This window comes from Anthonomus grandis, chromosome 5 (assembly GCF_022605725.1).
Source record: "Anthonomus grandis grandis chromosome 5, icAntGran1.3, whole genome shotgun sequence".
NCBI lineage: Eukaryota > Metazoa > Arthropoda > Insecta > Coleoptera > Curculionidae > Anthonomus > Anthonomus grandis.
Genome location: NC_065550.1, coordinates 23589922 through 23608996, shown reverse-complemented (window position 1 = coordinate 23608996; position 19075 = coordinate 23589922). Strand labels below are relative to the sequence as shown.

Genomic DNA, 19075 nt, shown 5'->3' with positions numbered 1-19075 from the left:
TGAAAATTACCTAAATCTATAGGTGTCTAATAAGGGAAAAGGAAAATGATCTAGTCGAGTGGATTTTGGACTGCCATCGAAAGAATTTCACAGGCGCAAGGTTAACATTCAGCTAAGTGTAAAAGCGTTCTTCGATATTGATAAAAGGGAAGACACCTTTTAAGGACAATATTCCAGGACTTCTGGTATTCTGCATTTTGAGAAGAAACCCAACTGTATGTCATTGAACGCCAGAATTTGTAACCTCTGCTTCGTCCAATATATCAGAAAATAATATTCGAAGCTGGTTTGCTGGAATTCAAATTATTTGCAAGAAAAAGGTGATTGCACCTAAACGTGCCTAAAGGGCTGTTTTTAGGTCATTAAAGATGCTTTGGAAAAATTCAGTGTTGGATTGGCAACGCGAACATTCATATTGTCAAATGGGCAAGGAGCATTATTTGCTCCTATTCTAGAGAAAGCAGTAAATTTTTTAAGTCTAAAATCAATTTGTAATGGATTCAGGACAGTTATTTAACCTCGGAATCCAGATTCAATTGAGTACCAAGTCTTGGTAAAGAAAAAATTGGTGCAAAATAAAATACCCTAACGGATGCCAGGGAAAGAGAAAATTTAATCCAAAACATTAAAACCCTAGCTCTCGACGATTTTTTAAATATTTTAAACAAAATTGGGGTTAATTTACAACAAAAACTCAATAGGTGACAACTTCAATCCTGATGCAAACTGTAATAATAAAAAACCACTTAATGTTAATGACACCTTCATAGCAGAAGAACTTCATGATTCATTTATACGATTTGCTTTCAACGGTACCTAATAAAAGGACAACTTTACGTGGAGATCCTAATTCTCCGTTGGATTCAGAAAATGGTGGATCAGATTAGGAACGTTTTCAGCAAATGAAATGCCTGTTGTGATAGCAAGATGTGATAATGATGGTATTTTAAACTTCAATAGTGATAAAATTAATATTCATCAAGATGTTTCTATTATATCGGGCAACTGTTTATCTACTTCCACTGAATAATATATATAAATAATGGTGGACCAAAGGATCTTGTTTGCCTTAATTAATGTTCACACTTGTAAGAGACAAAATAAGAAAAATAAGGCTAATATCGAATCCTTCTTAATAAAATCACCAACACTGGAAAACAAAGGGAACCGCCAAACAAAAGAAAGTATTATGTTCTTACTTTTTCTGGCTAAAAAAAAATATTGAAGAAAAAGTTGAAATTTGGAAAGAACAGACAAAAGTAGAAAACAAAAAAAGAGGGAACTTCATTTAAAGGAGAAAGAAGAATTTAAACTAAGATATAAAAAAGATTTGGTAAAAGCTAGGCAAGACCAAAATTTCATAATCCCTTTAAATATATCTGAAAATGTAAATATTAATTTGAGTCACGTTCATTATTTATTATTAATATAACTCCACAAATTAAAAAATCAATGGAAGAATTTGTTGTCAGAAACTATAGAAATTAAAAAAAGGACTATGTTTCATTTTCATATGTACAAATAATATTTACATAACAAATATGTAGGTATAAAGTGTCAAACTTGTAATACTTACAACTTACCTAACCGTAAGTATGATAATAGGTATATGACTTTTCTTTTATTTTTTAAGTTCTGTGTGTTTGGTTAAATAATATTCTTTTCAATGTCAAATACATAAAGTAGTAGAATTTTTTACAAGAATAATACTTCTTTTTTATTTTTATAAGATAGGTATTTATTTTCTGTTCTGCATGTTATTATTTATTTTATTCGATGTAATTTGTGATAAGACAAATTTAAGACAGTAATAGTTATTATGTTTCCAAATTAGTTATTATCTAAGTAATAAATATATTAGAATTGTTTACTAAGTATAGGTGTCTGCATTTTTATTTACTTTAATATGAAAAGAAAATGCCATCAATACTATAAAATGGTCAATATAACTCCCCCTTTTACCGTACAAATAAAACTTTTCACTAAAGAAATAGCTGAAAAACTAAAATTGAGTCTGAAATGCGTTCATTAACTCCTTCATATAAGAATTCTTTACCGTCATACCTCAAATAATGTTCTAAAAGTTAATTTAAAATATTATTTTTAATTCTGTATATTAAGCATTTATACAAACTTAATCAATTAATTTAAAAAGTTCTATCTAATCCTAGTTATAAATTATAGATTAGTTCCTAAAAAATAAACTAAAACGCCTCATTATAAGCACGCTGAATTTGAAAACGTTTTTGTATTCCCATTCCCTTCAACAATGCTCGCTCCGTAATACAGGACGGGATAATAACTTCCCGATCAAACACATCCAACCCCTAGAGAATCAACTCGAATCGGCAATAATAATATCGATTGATTTCCGAAGGCTTCGAACCCGCACAAGTGATTGGCGATACCAGGGAAACAGAGTCCTCGAGAGCTTTCCGATATCAGTATCGTAGTCAATTTACCCGAATGCCCTTTTTATAGCCGGATGCGTTCCGATCGATCGATGATCCACCTTGTCAGCATCGAGAAGGGTGTATATTTCCGAAATCGGGAAAACAGGGAGGCAGATACCGAGGGGTGATCGATATCTGATCAGGATCCCATATAGCCTTTAGATTTATGTACATATATATAGAATTTTAATTGTAGTTTTTTTTAAATACCTATAAGACACTTAAAATGCAAACATAAGAAATGAAAATTAAATGCTTACAGTCACCACAAGATAATTTTTTTTCATATTTTGTCAACCCGGAAAAAAACTCCACTATAACTAAGACCAATAATCTTGACTGAAGATAAGCTTAGAAGATATTCATATATCCACATTCATATCTTAGAAGATATTCATATTACCACATTAGTAATCTTTATCTTAGTATAGCAATACTCGGCAGAACACGTTTGCAAATATTATTACAATAGGATAAAAGCTGCTACAATAGGATAAAAGCTATTTAAGAATAGTAATATTTTAATACAATTTTTCAATTGTATTGATAGTTAGAACTAACTAAACTTGAAATTAGTATAGCTTATACTTTATTAATAATGTGCTATTCTTAAGTAGAAGGTAACTATAATTTTGAATTTAAAATACGCATCTTCAAACAAAACGCTAGGGTTTTTATTACAAATAATAGTTACGCTTGTATATTTTATTAATAAGATTATAAAATTTGCTGTATCATCGAAGTTGAAAAATCCGATACAATTTAAAAAAAGAAAAGGTAATTAGATTAGCTAGAAAAAACTAGGAAAAAAACTAAGAAAAAATATACGTATACTGGATAATTCATAACAAAAAAAAATGGTATTCTATTCTAGGGTTATGAGAATGAATTTGCATTAAAACATTAACATAAGTGACACCCCCCAATGAGGCATTTACATGCAACAAAGAAGATTTAAAAATGAAATAAACAATTTTTCCCAATTAACAACTTTCCAATTAAGAAAAAATTTAAAATTCCAAAACAAAAAATATTTAAAATTCCAGAACACCCGGTATTTTTTCAGCAAACCGATTTTATAAAAAAAATAGTACCTACGCACTTACTATTAAATTATGGACTTACGTACATGGAACACAATTAAAATATCCTCCATTTTGATTGATAGCATACGCAACCATGCAACGTGACACCGGTATTATGGATCACTAAGCACTTTAAACAGAGAACCAGAAAAATGTAAACAGAGAAATCATTTTTATCACATACCTCTAAAGGATTAATTGCATTGATGGCATCAAATAACACTCGTGGAAATCACAAATTACGTTTAAGGTAAATCTTTAATCAAACAATTTGAAAAGAAAAATGAAAAGTTATCGAGTCGAGCCTAAATAAAATTTACTCGCTTCTGCTATTGGTCGAAGTTCGAAGCAAGTGTTACCAGGTGATGTTTCCGTTCTACCTTTAACTAGATCCAACTATAGCAAATATTGGGTGAAATAATTAATCTTTCAGAGAATGAAGATATAATTTAATTAATCTGTAGTGTATTTCAAGAAAGGCTAATTATTTTCGCTTGAAAAAATTGAATTCTTGATTTAAGAAAACTAAATATTTGTGTGAAGGCATTGAAAACATATTTGTGAGAACATTATATGTAATTATAATAACAGGAAATTACAATTGATTTAATTGCAGTATTTTCCCTAATGGTAAATATAGCTTGTTCTTGAACCATTACCAATTTATTTTGATTTAAAATAAGATTTACTTTAAATTTTAAGACAAGCATAAGTTCATTTGAAAATAAGATTAAGGTTTTCTTATCTCAATGTTGTAACATTAGATTTGTTGTACCAATCTCGAACTCCTTCCTGCGATTTCCAGACATAGGTACGAAAGACAGTATAACTATTTTACTCAGTGGGCTTGTCAAAAGGAAACCACAAGTTTTAAAAAAGGGGAAGTTGCTGGTCTTTTTTTTTGGAACTAAGTAAAATTATAAAGCTCAATACTCTTTGACCCAATTGTCCATGACAAAAGCTATCAGGAAAGAAAATAAAATCAGAAAGTTAATGAAGTCTGATGTGGACTTATTCCCAAAGTCAGTCAAAATCTCAAATCAATAAAAAAGATTCTGCCAAATTTGTGAACGAAGCTCTAGGAGATGTTTAGTTATTAAATCAAGAAGCCTTTATCTTTAGACTAGCAAGAGCTTGCAGAAGAGTAGAACTCAAAGATATACGAGTACTCTTAGCCAACATTGTAGGGTGAAAACAGTTATACATTACCATAATGATAAATTATTCGAAAAATCACATCTCCAGGGCTTTTGTGATTTTGGAAAAAGTGAACGATAAATATCTTAAGGCTTGCTAAAAAATATAGATCATTTAGAATTTGTCAAAAACATCTTATCCCGTTTTTATGCACAATTGGCAAGTGCACTACTCAATGTGTAGGAATCGATTTATTTGGCAAAAAACGCTTTTGAAATAGCTAAAACTCAGGTGTGCACAGGTCGTAGTTTGGGTTCTAATAGTAGAAACAGGCCCAATAAACATTAACCAGATGATTCCTGCTTCCAACATTCAGAAGAGGGAGACACCCTTTAACTTTATACAGGGTATAAAGTTCGGGTTTAATTAAGATGAAAGATGGAATATTTTTATCATCCGAGTTATGATCCCAAACCACTCATTACCCTAAGTCTGCTGACTTGATAAGTATTTGTCGTCTTTATTACTTGCCTTTAAGCACTGATAATTGTTATATTTCTGTTGCATTTAATAGTGTCAAAGCTCCTGAAGCTATTCATATTTGTTCAAGCTACTCAGGTAGCGAACGACCGAACGTATAGCGAACTATCCAGGTAACGAAACGTCTTGAGGAAATCGTTTTTCGTACTTCTTGGTCTATATGACGAGTCATTTTGACGTCTTTAAGACCTTAAAGTGACGCACAAATGTCACATCTAAAATAACGTCTTAAGAGACGTCCTAAATAAAGGCTAAAAGATGTCTTAAATGGAATGGAAAAAGACGCCTGGAAGATGACAAATATTTATATAGGACGACGTTTAAAGACTCAACTATATATTTATATATTCATTTGTATGAGTATACCAAAATAATGCACATTCTTCAATTAATTTTCATAAGGAAACATTCAGTACAAAAATACTGACAACTTTTAATCTTTATAATATTTCGGGCGGACATTACCTTCCGAGTAGTACATATAACATCTTTTTATAAACAATGCAGTTTTTTACGTATACTTGTATAAAAAATCATACGTAACGCAAATATAATAAGGCATACTAATAGAAATTAATACTTTTATTCCTAAACTTAAAATTCCAAACTGTCAAGAATCTAATTAAATAACATCAAATAACAAGACGTGAAAAGGATGATTCCCTTTAACAAATGAAGCTTATGAAGACTGCTGCTGCAAAAAGCCATAAAAAGTAAATTGTCTCTTTTTTTTATTTTTTTTACTTTAAAAAATTGATTTTGTTAATGAATTATTAATAATCTGGTATTTAACTTTAAATACCAGAAAGTAGACGCTAATTAACCTGAAATGACCAATCAGGATGATATAAAGACCTCTTTCACTGACGTCAAAGTGACGTTCCTAAAATCACGTCGCCCGAACGTCATTGTAGGTCACAAAAAGTCCGTAACCTAAAAATGACGTCGCTTAGCGTCATTTGACATCATCTTGCTACCTGGGTAATTTTAGTGCGCTTTATTAGAATAAAACTTTTTTAAAACATATAGTTCTGTACCAACTGACGCTGCGAATAGGATAACGCAATTCTACACTTTATCGGTTTTCCGTTGTGCGTAAGTAGCTCTTAAGTCTTTATGCGTTATCTTAATTTTAGAAGAACTTTCGAGACATCATTGCATCTCCAAAATTTGTTTACCATCTTCTACAGTGAAGATAAGGTAAGGAACAAATCAGACAAGTTGTAAGGCCGCACGTCATCTACTTTGTCGTCAGAAACGCTGCCATCAACCCAGTTCCTGTTTCAAAAAATCACTTGTTTGACTACGCCTTTATAAGAATCCCTTTGACCGTGATTCCTACAACACAAGCTCTATGGACCAATCCTTGATTTTGGACGGATGTTCATAATCTTATTATTCGACGACAATACATTTTTACAGTGCCAAATCATAAAAAACGACTTTTTAAGAAGTCCTATTCATATTTGATCGCATCAACCATAAACAAATTTAAAATACATGATTTTACTGGATCTGCATGGTGTTTTAAAAACTATATGAAACAAAACCTTTTCTTTGGTCCCTGAGAAGTAGCTTGGATTTACGATTATTATTTTCTTTATAATTTTTTTTAGTTCTTACTATGTATTAATTTATATTAGTAGTATCTATTGCTTAAAATTTTATAGTGCTAATTTTCATAAAGTATTATTAAATATTCTACAGCCTTTTTTTGTCCCAATATTATTTGATCAGCAGTGCCAATGTATATACCGTTATTTATAGAATCTTGTCAATTCAAGGCTTTAACAGCCCTTTCTTTGTGTAATAATGGAAGCTGAAATTGCCTTTTATTCCATGGAATTTTGTTTTTTTTTATATACAGGGTATTATTATTATTTCTGTAATATTGCATTATTTTTAAGGAATAATAAAAGTATTATTATTATTATTATTCCTGATGCTAAGCCTCTAGAACCCTTGCCTAGCACTTCAGGTTCATAAGCTCCAGAATAATGGATATTTTAAAGAAGTTATTATTCTAAAAATATATATAAAGTGCTTTTTTATGCTTATATGCTTGTAGAAAAATATTTCGAATCTAATGTTGCGAAAAGTAACTTTCTCATAGGGGAGGCTGGCCTAAAATGACATACTAGGGTAAAACAACATAGGTACAAAATCTCCAACTTGGCAACAGTATTTTTCGGAATAACTTTATGTCAACAGTGTCTCGGCATGTCTTTATATTACGCGTATTAAAAATATCGAGATTAGTTTGGCGTTAACGTTCATAGGACGTGCTTTGTATTTTTTCGAGTCTACAAAATGTTTGTGTTTTAAAACAGAAGATTTAACTAAAGTATTTAATTTTTTACGCTCTAACCTAATTACAGGTATGTATTAATCTTATTTATTGGTAAAATAACAACATTTTAACATTTCTTTTGATAAATAACATTTTTATAAATAAACATGTGTTTGTGGTGCAAGTTGGGTAAAATGACATAGGACCTATATGGCTAAAATGACATAGTATGTCATTTTGCCCTTATTTTTTTACAGTTTCTCAAAATGAATTGTTTCTTCTTATTTTTTTTAGAATGGTTGGAAATTCCTCAAGAAAAACCACGCGTCAGTCTTGGTAATCGTTACAGATGCAAAAAGCTATTGCGGCAGTATAAAATGGAGAAATGGGCTGGCTCAAATCTTCAAAAACATTTGGCGTACCCCAGGCTACGAAGAAGACGAGCATCGGACAAAAATAAAAGAGTCAAAGCTACCGATAAGGGTCTAGACTGATACGAAACCACGTTTTCCGTAGAGTTGGAGAGGGACGTAGTTCAACATATCAAATTATTGGAATCTTGTTTATTTGGTTTATCATGCGATGAAGTTCGTTCCTTGGCGTATCAACTGCCATTAGAAAGAAATGAAATTACACACAGGTTCAACTCAACTACTAAAATGGCTGGTTGGGATTGGCTACGTGGATTTAGGTCCAGAAACCCCGATATATCTCTTAGAAAGCCTGAAGCTACTTAGGCTGCTAGAGCATAATCCTTCAATAAACCGCAAATTGCTAATTTTTTTAGAACTTTTTAAGAGACAATTGAAAAAAAAAATCAACTAAAAGCAGCTACAAATCGAAATGCTGTAAGTGGGTTTATGAAAACAGGAATATGGTCGCTAAACCCAGATATATATTTCCTGATTATCTGTTTAACCCTGCAATGGTTACAGATAGATATCAAGATGGTGATACTCAAGTGGCTAACCATTCATTGAATATAAACAATATTTCAGTTATTCGCCCACAAGACATTTCCCCTCTTCCAAGTTCATCCGGGATACAAGCAAACCCAAGAAAGCGGAAGGCAGAAGGAACCAAAGTGCTTACGAGTACCCCAATATTAGAGGAACTTAAAGCTAGAGAAGCGGAAAAACAAGCTGCTGAATTTCGCAAAGCCGCGAAACGAACCAAAAAAAATTTAACGTTGAAAGCCCTGAAAGTTTAAAAGAAGTTATTCAAATCAAAGAAGTTGCCAAAGAAAGTAAAAACCGCATAACACGTAAGGCTGCCATAGTAGCATCCGAACACTTTGTCCAAATGGACGAAAACTCTGATAATGAAGAGCCGTTTCAAGATGAAGACGACGAAGATGATCCACCCTGCCTATATTGCAACAGTTTGTACTCTATGTCCAAGTCCAAGGAAACATGGGTTAGATGTCAATCGTGCTCGAAATGGGCACATTGTGAGTGTGCTGGTATTTCTAAAAGAAGCAAACAATATGTATGTGAACTTTGTTAGTTTTAACTTGTAATGACCTTATGTACCTATGTAAGTTTCTTATGTCATTTTACCCAAGTATGCTCGGGTAAAATGACACATTTACATATTTCTTTTTATATTTTTTTCGCCGGGATTATCATTTATTTAAAAAAAGTTAGGTTATATTCTTATTATAAACCTTTAGTATTATAAATTACTAATGATTTTGTATATTTACATTAAAAGAATAAAAAATTAATAAGCAAAAATAAAGTGGTATGTCATTTTAGGCCAGTCTCCCCTACATAACTGCTTATTGTTGTTGGAAAAATATAACTATGCGCACTTGCTAGGATAGTAACTGTTTTCTTTCCACCTTACTAGATTCGTAAGGTCTAGATCACTTCAGATGAATGAGTATTTTTTCCTTCTATTTTCTACCGTTTTTGGAACTGGGATAAGTTGATATAAAATAGAACAATAAAAAAATATATTGAATTTTTTTTAAGCATCTTAAATCATCTAGACATTGTAATTAAAAATTAATTAATCTGGCGTATTCTACTATAAGTGACAAAGGACATTATTTTATTTGTGAATATCAACCAACGTTGTTGCAAGAGAAATTGAACCAACGAACTCTAAATATTTGTCAGACTTTACGTTCAAACTCATTCGTTTTCCATATAACTGCTCTTGAATAAGCTGGGAAGACACTTCATTTGGCTTAAATCAAAATAGCTCTGGAGCTAGCATCGTATTTGAATTAGAAATCGTATTGCTCTCTCTGTTTTAAATATAAATAATTTTTATTGATAGAAATAATCTCTTTACATAAACTATACAAATAATAGAAAAACTTGTGTTTAGGTTTTAGGAGCAAAACTAAGTATTCCTGATTCTAGATATCATCTAATATTAAATTAATTATCTTATTTATTAATGGAGAGAATGCATTATTAGGGGTAGGGAGTAAATTGCAATCTTTCAAAGGTCTTCGATTGTGTCAGTTGCTACATTCTACCGAGAAAACCAGTTACACCAGTTCTTCATTTTAGGTAAATTAGGTAGTCCTCCAAGGAACTTGTGTCTTCTAAATTACTCTATATTATAATAATCTAACTTCGGATCATACTAGAATCTTTTTGCTGATAAAAAAGATTATACTTATTTCAGTTATTCATTGAATAGTTGATCACTTTTTCTAGTCAAGTCCTAGTTATTTGGGTATGTGGTAAGCGGTCGTCTAAAATGATACCTTCAATGGGGTAACCCAGGGCTCAGCACTGAGGACACTCCTTTTTATTATTTAATCGAATTATTCTGCCCAATCAAAGTGCCCAATCAAAATACGCCGATGATTCCACTCTATATCATCATCTATATCATACTAAGTATCATCAAAAAAATGATATTCAACTTGTTTAATACTGATTAAGCCTTAGAAATGGCTAAGAGCTAGTTCCCTTTCAATTCGCTTAAGTTAAACTGTGATAAAATACAGCTTATTAATTTTTCCTTTGCATATTCCTTCGGAGAAAGTGAATCTGTAAAACTATTAGCAATTACGATTGACAAAGATATGAAATGGAAATGCCATATTGAGGAGCTAGCTAAATTTTTCTCTTAAGACATTTAAAAAAAACGCACTATCTGTAGAAATTATATCCATAGTATTTATATAGTGCTAAATTTCACGCTATACTTAGCCTCAGTGCAGTTGTATGGAATGGATCATTGCAAGCTATTAAAGCATTCTTAGTTCTAAAGAAGCAGATATCTTGAAAGGCACTTTTATAAACTATTATATTAACATTAGACATTTCATTTATTTTTTAAAATAGAAAAAAAAACTAACAACGTCAAGTCAACATCATAATCTGGTTTTGAATACAAAATAGAAAATTAGTTGCTTCAAAATTGTATTTATTTGGTTGACGAATATATAGAGGCGCCACTTTAATTTTGATGTAATTGAATGTAGTTTGCTGTATTTTATAAATTTTTTTTTGTTTGTTGTTTTAAATCCGTGTCTTATAGTATAGTGTACTATTTTTACTCCTCTACAGTTAACACATTGCTTATAGGTTTTTATTCTGATGTTCATAGTATTTATGTGTTGGCTTATTTGTTATTATAGTGACCAAATCCTGCCCTACAGCAAACAAAAGTACCTGTATCGATATTAATAAAAGGCTTTCTTTCAATAGTTGATATTCTAACTAAGTGTTGTGCCAGACTGCTAATGCCATTTAGATTTCGTTATTGTAAAGTTCTCTGCTGGAGTTTATTTATTCTTTAAAATGTCTGTTATATATTCCAAGCTAATTCTTTAACCTCACCTCATCCTTGTATTTATTTACACCTTAAAATATATTTGTAGGTTCTTCAAAGGTTCACTTGGAAATGTGAGATAGGTAATCAAATAGATCCCTAGGTATTCTGCGCCCTCTTATCCCTCATATATCAGCTTTGACTTAACATACCAAACACTTTTTGTTCTGTAAATGCATAAAAATTTTATTACTTTAAATTTAAACCTAATTTCTTAAAAATCCTATAACCAGCTGCACATTAGTAGTTAAAGAATAAATAAATCTTCATATTTGTGGATACTTTTTGGAATAAAATAAATATATGTTTAGAAATACTTCTGCTGTATATAAAGGTCTAACATTTTCCCATGGCTCTTCTGGATGTATAATAAACAAACCCTCCATGTCTGACCTTTCCGCCATATTATGAAAGAAGGGTCTCACCCCCTGTTCTTATTTAATCCGCACCCCAACCGCAAAGCGAAATGTGCACATCCATAAATCGGCCATTTTAACTTTTATCTTAGCTTTATTCCTTTATCCGACAGATGGACCAATGGAAGGGTCTGAATAGACGTGAAATTTTACGACAAAAGTACACATGGTAGGATATTAAATTTTTAAGGCGACATTCTGGGGAGATATTGCACCGCCTTGGGCTTTATGCCGAATTACTTTTGGCTATTAACGACGGTTTTGATATTAGAAATGAGAATGATGGCTCGTAAATCATTAAGGGGAGAGCATGGCCGATGCGTCAGATATGACGGTGCGATCTAAAGAATTTTTGATAAGGATCATAAATTTTGCCAAAGTATTTTGGTAGAATAAAAGAAGAAAAAATTTAAAATAAGCAAAATTTACAAAAAAATGCTTTTCGATGTTAAAATGAAATACAATCAATAGAGTTTAATAATGAACCAGAATAATATAATACTACATTTTATTTATCAGACTTCATGAGAAAATACAATTTTAGGTTTTCACTCTAGCATATTTTTTAAAAATATGCTAGATGGATATAAGAGAAGTATATCTGTTAACTAGTATATCTTACCTTTTGGAGAAAAAATAATATAATTGTACCCTTGCCAGATGAAAACCTATCCTTTTTGTTAATGGGGAGAGTTTGTTTCACTATATATGTACAGGATCACTGAGTGTGCGTGAAGGTTAGTTATTCTCACTTGAGTCACACCATTTATACTTATTCCTCCTTTGAGGAGTTACAGGTGATACCTGCTCACTCGAGTCAGGGTTGGAAAGGTCTTCTAGGATATGCTGGTTTTATTAATTTTGAGTAAGTAGGCTGTATTTTTTTAGTGGAGCTTATATGTCCTATGAGCTTTTTATATTTAGTATATTACATGTGTGTTCTAAGAATGTTTTCCTTTAACATTTCGGAGAGCATGGCCGATGCGTCAGATATGAGGGTGCGATCTAAAGAATTTTTGATAAGGATCATAAATTTTGCCAAAGTATTTTGGTAGAATAAGAGAAGAAAAAATTTAAAATAAGCAAAATTCACAAAAAAATGCTTTTTGATGTTAAAATGAAATACAATCAATAGAATTTCATAATAAACCAGAATAATATAATACTACATTTTATTTATCAGACTTCATGAGAAAATACAATTTTAGGCTTTCACTCTAGCATATTTTTTAAAAATATGCTAGATGGATATAAGAGAAGTATATTTGTTAATTAGTATATCTTACCTTTTGGAGAAAAAATAATATAATTGTACCCTTGCCAGATGAAAACCTATCCTTTTTGTTATTGGGGATAGTTTGTTTCACTATATATGTACAGGATCACTGAGTGTGCGTGAAGGTTAGTTATTCTCACTTGAGTCACATCATTTATACTTATTCCTCCTTTGAGGAGTTACAGGTGATACCTGCTCACTCGAGTCAGGGTTGGAAAGGTCTTCTAGGATATGCTGGTTTTATTAATTTTGAGTAACTAGGCTGTATTTTTTTAGTGGAGCTTATATGTCCTATGAGCTTTTTATATTTAGTATATTACATGTGTGTTCTAAGAATGTTTTCCTTTAACATTTTCGGAATATCTTCATAAAATATTGATGCGCATCAAAATAATTAATATTTTAAATCATTAATACTAAAGTGACGATATGTTTGTATGAAATTTTTTTTGTGTACTTATTAATGTTTCTTCTTATAGTTCCTATCCGTTTCGAGAGTTGGCTATCCATGCTATCTTAACTTTATTCACTGCAGCCCAGAACATTCAGTTGTACTCATACCAAACCAGGTTCTAAGGTTTTTTAACCATAAGCATCGTTTTCTACCCACCTTTCGTTTTCCGTGATTTTAATCTGTTTTTATTTCTCATTATATGAAATTGCAAGAGTCTATATCGGAAATATATAAAACCTGCAGTCGCTACCTCGTAATGCCGCCTAAAGAAAATGAAATGATTTAATTAAACGGGCTAGACTTGTAAAAGTTCATGCGTTTATTATTGCAGAACTACGAAAGGAAATGCCTTCAGTTTTCGGCCAGGATTCAAAGAAAAAAGAGCTTATTAAAAACTTAGGACAAATATATGATAAACTTAAGAGAGAACACTAAATTTCACAAGGTGATTTTCCTGAAATCAAGAAAATGCAAGAAGTATTGGTTAACTTAGACTTTATTGAGTTTAACACTATGAAGCCTAAACTCTAAGAGATAGTTGTTAGAATGCTGGCCGAAGATATTTTAATATTAATGGTCAGGATTCCATTAGAAGACTCGGCAACTAAAAAAATATTTAATATTGGAATTTTCGTTCCTTCACATTATTAACCATTTCCTTTTCGTTGCTCATTCTGCTCAGAAACTCGATATTTGTTATGTGGTCTGTCCATGGTATTTTCAATATTATAAGTGTCCATGACTCTACTCCGTAAAATAGGACAGAGAACACGTAACAGCGCGTGAGTTTTTATCTTGGCGTGCAATGTTATGTGGTTGCTTCTAAACTGATGTCTTATCTTGCTAAATGCAATTCTGGATATTTCAATTCTACTCCGTATTTCATGCGATTGAACCCATTGCTCGTCACCAGAGTTCCGAGATAAATAATATTGCTCACTCATTTTATCGATTTTTGCTTGATTATAAACTGATTTATTTTATATATTATAATTATTATAATTGTTATATATTAATATTTAGTTATTATTTTCGTCTATGATTAGTTTTGTGTTATTAATATTAATGCCAGACCATATAGTTGACTGCAATCTATTATGATATTCATGATATTTTATAATTGGCAAAAACAACCGTATTTTATGCATAACCAATATTGTTCACTCTTTCTCCATTCAGAAATATTCCTGAATCTGTCTGTTCTAAGGCTTCTCAAATTATAAATTCTAAATAAATCTTGAACTGCCTTATAACCCTCAGTATCTTTATTTCCTCTGTTGCTCCAATTCTGACAAAAAATGACTGATTTCAATATAGGTTGACTATTATGTTGATGTCCCTTCCATCCAAGCCTACATTTTATAGAATTTCGACCATTTTTTGATGTTTACTCTATCAAAAGCCTTCTAGTAGTCAACAAAAAATACAAACACGCTACAGTTCATGTCTTTTCAGTACTGAAGTATAACTTGGATGCTATATAATGGTCTCTCGTGTTCCCTACTGCTTCTCTGAAACCAAACTATGTGTCGGTGCTATTTGCTTTTCACAGATCCTGTATCATCCTTAGAAACAATTTCAGTAGATGGTTCGTTAGACTTATTGTTCTAAAGTCTTCACACTTTTTATCTCCTGGTTTTTTTAATCCGGTGATGAACTTCGATGTAAGCCTTCGTGCGTAATCTTACCAGAATTGCATATCTTATTAAACACATTTATTAACAACCTCACTCAGTCTTCATCAAAAGTTTTAAGAACTTTATATTTATATTATCGGCTCCATGAGATTTTCCTTTAAGTCTATGTTTAAGATTAGACCTCCCAGTTAACTCTTAAATCTCTCTGTGTATCGTGCTTGCTTGCAGTGTTTTTATTTCAGTACATTTTTCATCAATGTGTCTTTCTTGGCTTGACGAACCTTTATTTTAATTATTTTCTTTATGCTGTTGTATGCCCTATTATCGTTTTTCTTTTTTCTTCGTTGTTCCATCAACTGCAAAATCTTGTCGGTCATCCAGAATTTCTTTTTTATTTTATCAGGCTGTAATAAGTCGTCTTTAAAGTTCTTAATTGTCGTGTTGAATTTATTCAATGGCCCTGGCTTGACAAGGAGTTTATTTTGATATTTAGCTATGTTTGTACTTGAAGGTTTATTGATGGTTCTTCTAATTGCTGCATATCATGCCTGTGTACAGTACTCCTCTTTAGTCTTTTCATTTTTATTTTCTATACACCGACAAGGGAAATATGATCTGAGTGTATGTCAAGTAGTAAGATTTTTAATTTTCATTGGGAATAATACGTGGTTGTGATTTTATAACTAATGACTCGTTAACGATTTTATTTTATAATTGGGCATTTTTTGACATCAAATGTAAATCTACGGATTTTTTTTTCTTAAATACCTCTTCCTTTTTATTTTCGAATTCTCCTCAAAATTCTGGGCATATTTTATGTATAATGTCAAATACCTATTTTCAACTGTTCACAAAATAATGACGTTTAAATATTATTTATAACATTTTATTGCAACATGAATTAATAAAATACATTGCACATTTATAAAATTTATTTTATCAAATGCTGGAAGTGTCCGCCATTAATAGCATTTCAAACCAGTCATAACCAGAATTTCAATTATCTACACTTTTATTTGTGAATATTTGACAGTCTTCAAAGAAGTGCCATTTATTTAAAAGTTTCAACAGTATTGTTAATTGAAAATATTTACAACATTTATCTGAGACTCAGAGAATCAAAATATTAATTATGCTTGGCGGTGTGAAAACAAAAATACGCTTGTTGAGAAACTAGAACACACAATGGACTGAATGTAACTAATAATCTAAGTAAAAAGTAGTCTATAATCAGAAGAATTGAGGCTGAGTGAAGAGACTAGAACTATTAAGGATCTTGGCAGAGGAGGAAAGACTGTCTAATTATAAAAAAGTGGATATCCTGATTTCTTTGTACGAAAATATGAACCTCTCAAGTACTCAGCTGGCTATGGATAACACGCTTTATAGGCGAAGGAGTGGCATCCTTATAAAATTCAATTATTTTATTTCAAGAGCCAGAAGATGACCAAAAGAACTGATAATAACCCTATATAGTAACAAATATGCTTTTCAACTTTTAATTTGCAGGGACACGTAAATAGGTATAATTTTTGGTACTGCGCATCTGAAAATCGGCATTGGCTTAGAGAAAGTCATTCCAAAATTATAAAAAAGTGAATTTATGGGCAGGGATGATAAATAACACATTATTAATCTGCTTTTAGTAAAATTTTCATAAGATTGTTATTAATCAAAGTTTCTTGAAAGAAGTATGGTTTCCGTTATTTGCCTATTAGGACCATACTAGACTATTTGATTCCAGTACTGCCGAAGCTATATCCTGGTGAAAATAATCTAGATATGCCAAACCAAACGTTATGATTTTAACAGGATGGGGCGCCTTCCCAATATGCCGCGAATATTAGAAGATTACTAGAGAATGTTTTCCCAAACTGATGGATAAGTAGACATAAGTCAATAAAGTGGCCTTCTCACCTAGGTTATCCGACCCTAATCCATTGGAGTACTTTCTTTGAGGTTATGTTAAAAATGAAGTGTACAAAGATAAGCCACACATGCTTGATCCTCAAAGATCGCTTGCCTAATATGATTAGGAATATTTCTCCAGACACAATTGAAAATGTACAGCATGCATTTATTTACCATCTGGAGTACTGCAGAGCTGTTCATGGCGACGACTTCCAGCATTTGAAAAAAAAATTTAGAATGTGGATTGTAATTTATCAATTTATAATATGCAATAAAGTATTTTATTTATGTAACGATGGTCTACTACTTTTCTTTGTTTCCATTTTAGTAGTCATTATTAATTTTGACAAAGTCATAACCCTAATGGTGGCCTACGGCAGACAGACAGATATAGTACATTCTTTTTTACGCTGAATATGAATTATGACAGATTCTAGTTAGTGCTGCATGATTAGATTAGTTTTTAATGTGATTTAAACGCACTTGAAATTTATTGATGTTTATTATCAGATTGTTTGTATTGCATCATGTAATTAGAGTATCTAGAGGTTCTTGAAAGGTAAGACAGTCATCAAAATTGAATAGCATAGTCATAATCATAAAATAATGTCAATGAATTAAGTTTACCACACGGATAACCATTAAAGATGTCAATCGATTGTGGACCAAGGAGCAATCTCTGTATAACGCCTGACATTGAGAGAAAATCACTTGAAAAAACATAGCTTACACATACAAACTGAGATCGTCCTGAAAGCCATGATTTTAGAAATTTAGTGAGATTATTAGATGAACCAAATAACTCGAGTTTAGTAAACAACATGTCTTAATCCAATTTATCAAAGGCTTTAGATAGGTCAGTCTATTACGTCTAGTTAGGAAGAACAGTCTGAAGTTTCTGCGATCAGTTGAGATGTAATTACAAGACGTTGTTGTCGTTGTTGTTGAACGTCTTTTGATAAAGCCCTGTTGATGCGGGGAAGTCTTATTTTTTACTTTATGAATGATTCTATGATTCTATTAGTTACAACAAAAATTTGTCAGATTTTTTATTAATAGGACTATAGTTGGTAAACAGAGATTTAAGAGAAAAGTAAGTGGCTTGAAAGGAATACTAGCGTAATCTCTAGAAGAAAAAAAGGTAAGTTATCTGAACCGGCATTATATTTTTGATTGATTTTAAAGTGCGAAAGGAATTTTAATTTCTGTGGTGGAGTTAATCTGAGCGTTGTTATACACCATGGTATCAGAGATTCGCCTAAAAGTGGAGCGTTTAAAGTTTATATAAGTCCAGAAATTAGGCAGATCATCGCTAATTTGCTTTTTAGTTTAAATAATATATTCCTTATATGCTGCTATGATATCATTTTTATTTTAATCCTTTGATCTTTTATATCTATAATGTACTTTATTTTATAGACAAACATTTTCTATAATTTCGTTAGTATACCAAGGAGGATAAACATTTTTATGCTTTGGACTTTACTTGGGACCCCATTTATTTACTGTTGTAAAAGGACATGGTATAGAATGCATCACTAACGGAGTCCGTTCATTTATTGCGTAAAGTCAAAGGTATTGATAATGTTAGTAAGAGTTTTTATCAAGATAATTGGCATAATTAGTCACATTAAAGGTACCACTTTCTTATTTCACGACAATTTTTACCATGTAAAAATTTTTACATGGTAAAAATTGTCGTGAAATAAGAAAGTGAAACACCGATTCACGATTAGTGGTTAGGTTAGAAGAAAGACTGCAGACAACATATATATAGACAGTCTTATGTTGAATCGATAATTTAGCACCAGTGATCGTAGTTACAATTAATTGATATGTGAAGAAAATGTGTAAGTAAATTGGTCATTAGTACTGTCAGAGAGGAAAGAGTAATTATTATCTTTAGGATTAGGAATTGATTTACAGAGTTATTAAGAGTACAATAATTTCCAATTACAATGACTTCCAATTACAATTCTATTTTCGGAGCAGTCTGCAAAAATGTGCGATTCCGAAACATTTTTGTATTTAAGGTAAAATAAAAATCCTTCAGTTTCCCTCCACTTATTTATTAA

At 31.3% G+C, this 19075-nt stretch overlaps 1 protein-coding gene across 3 annotated transcripts in view; it reads right to left on the bottom strand.

Annotated features, from left to right (window-relative positions):
- LOC126735861 (NADH dehydrogenase [ubiquinone] 1 beta subcomplex subunit 2, mitochondrial-like) overlaps positions 1-19075 on the bottom strand; it is a 490931-nt gene that overhangs the window by 10540 nt on the left and 461316 nt on the right. The gene's annotated exons all lie outside the window — the stretch shown is intronic.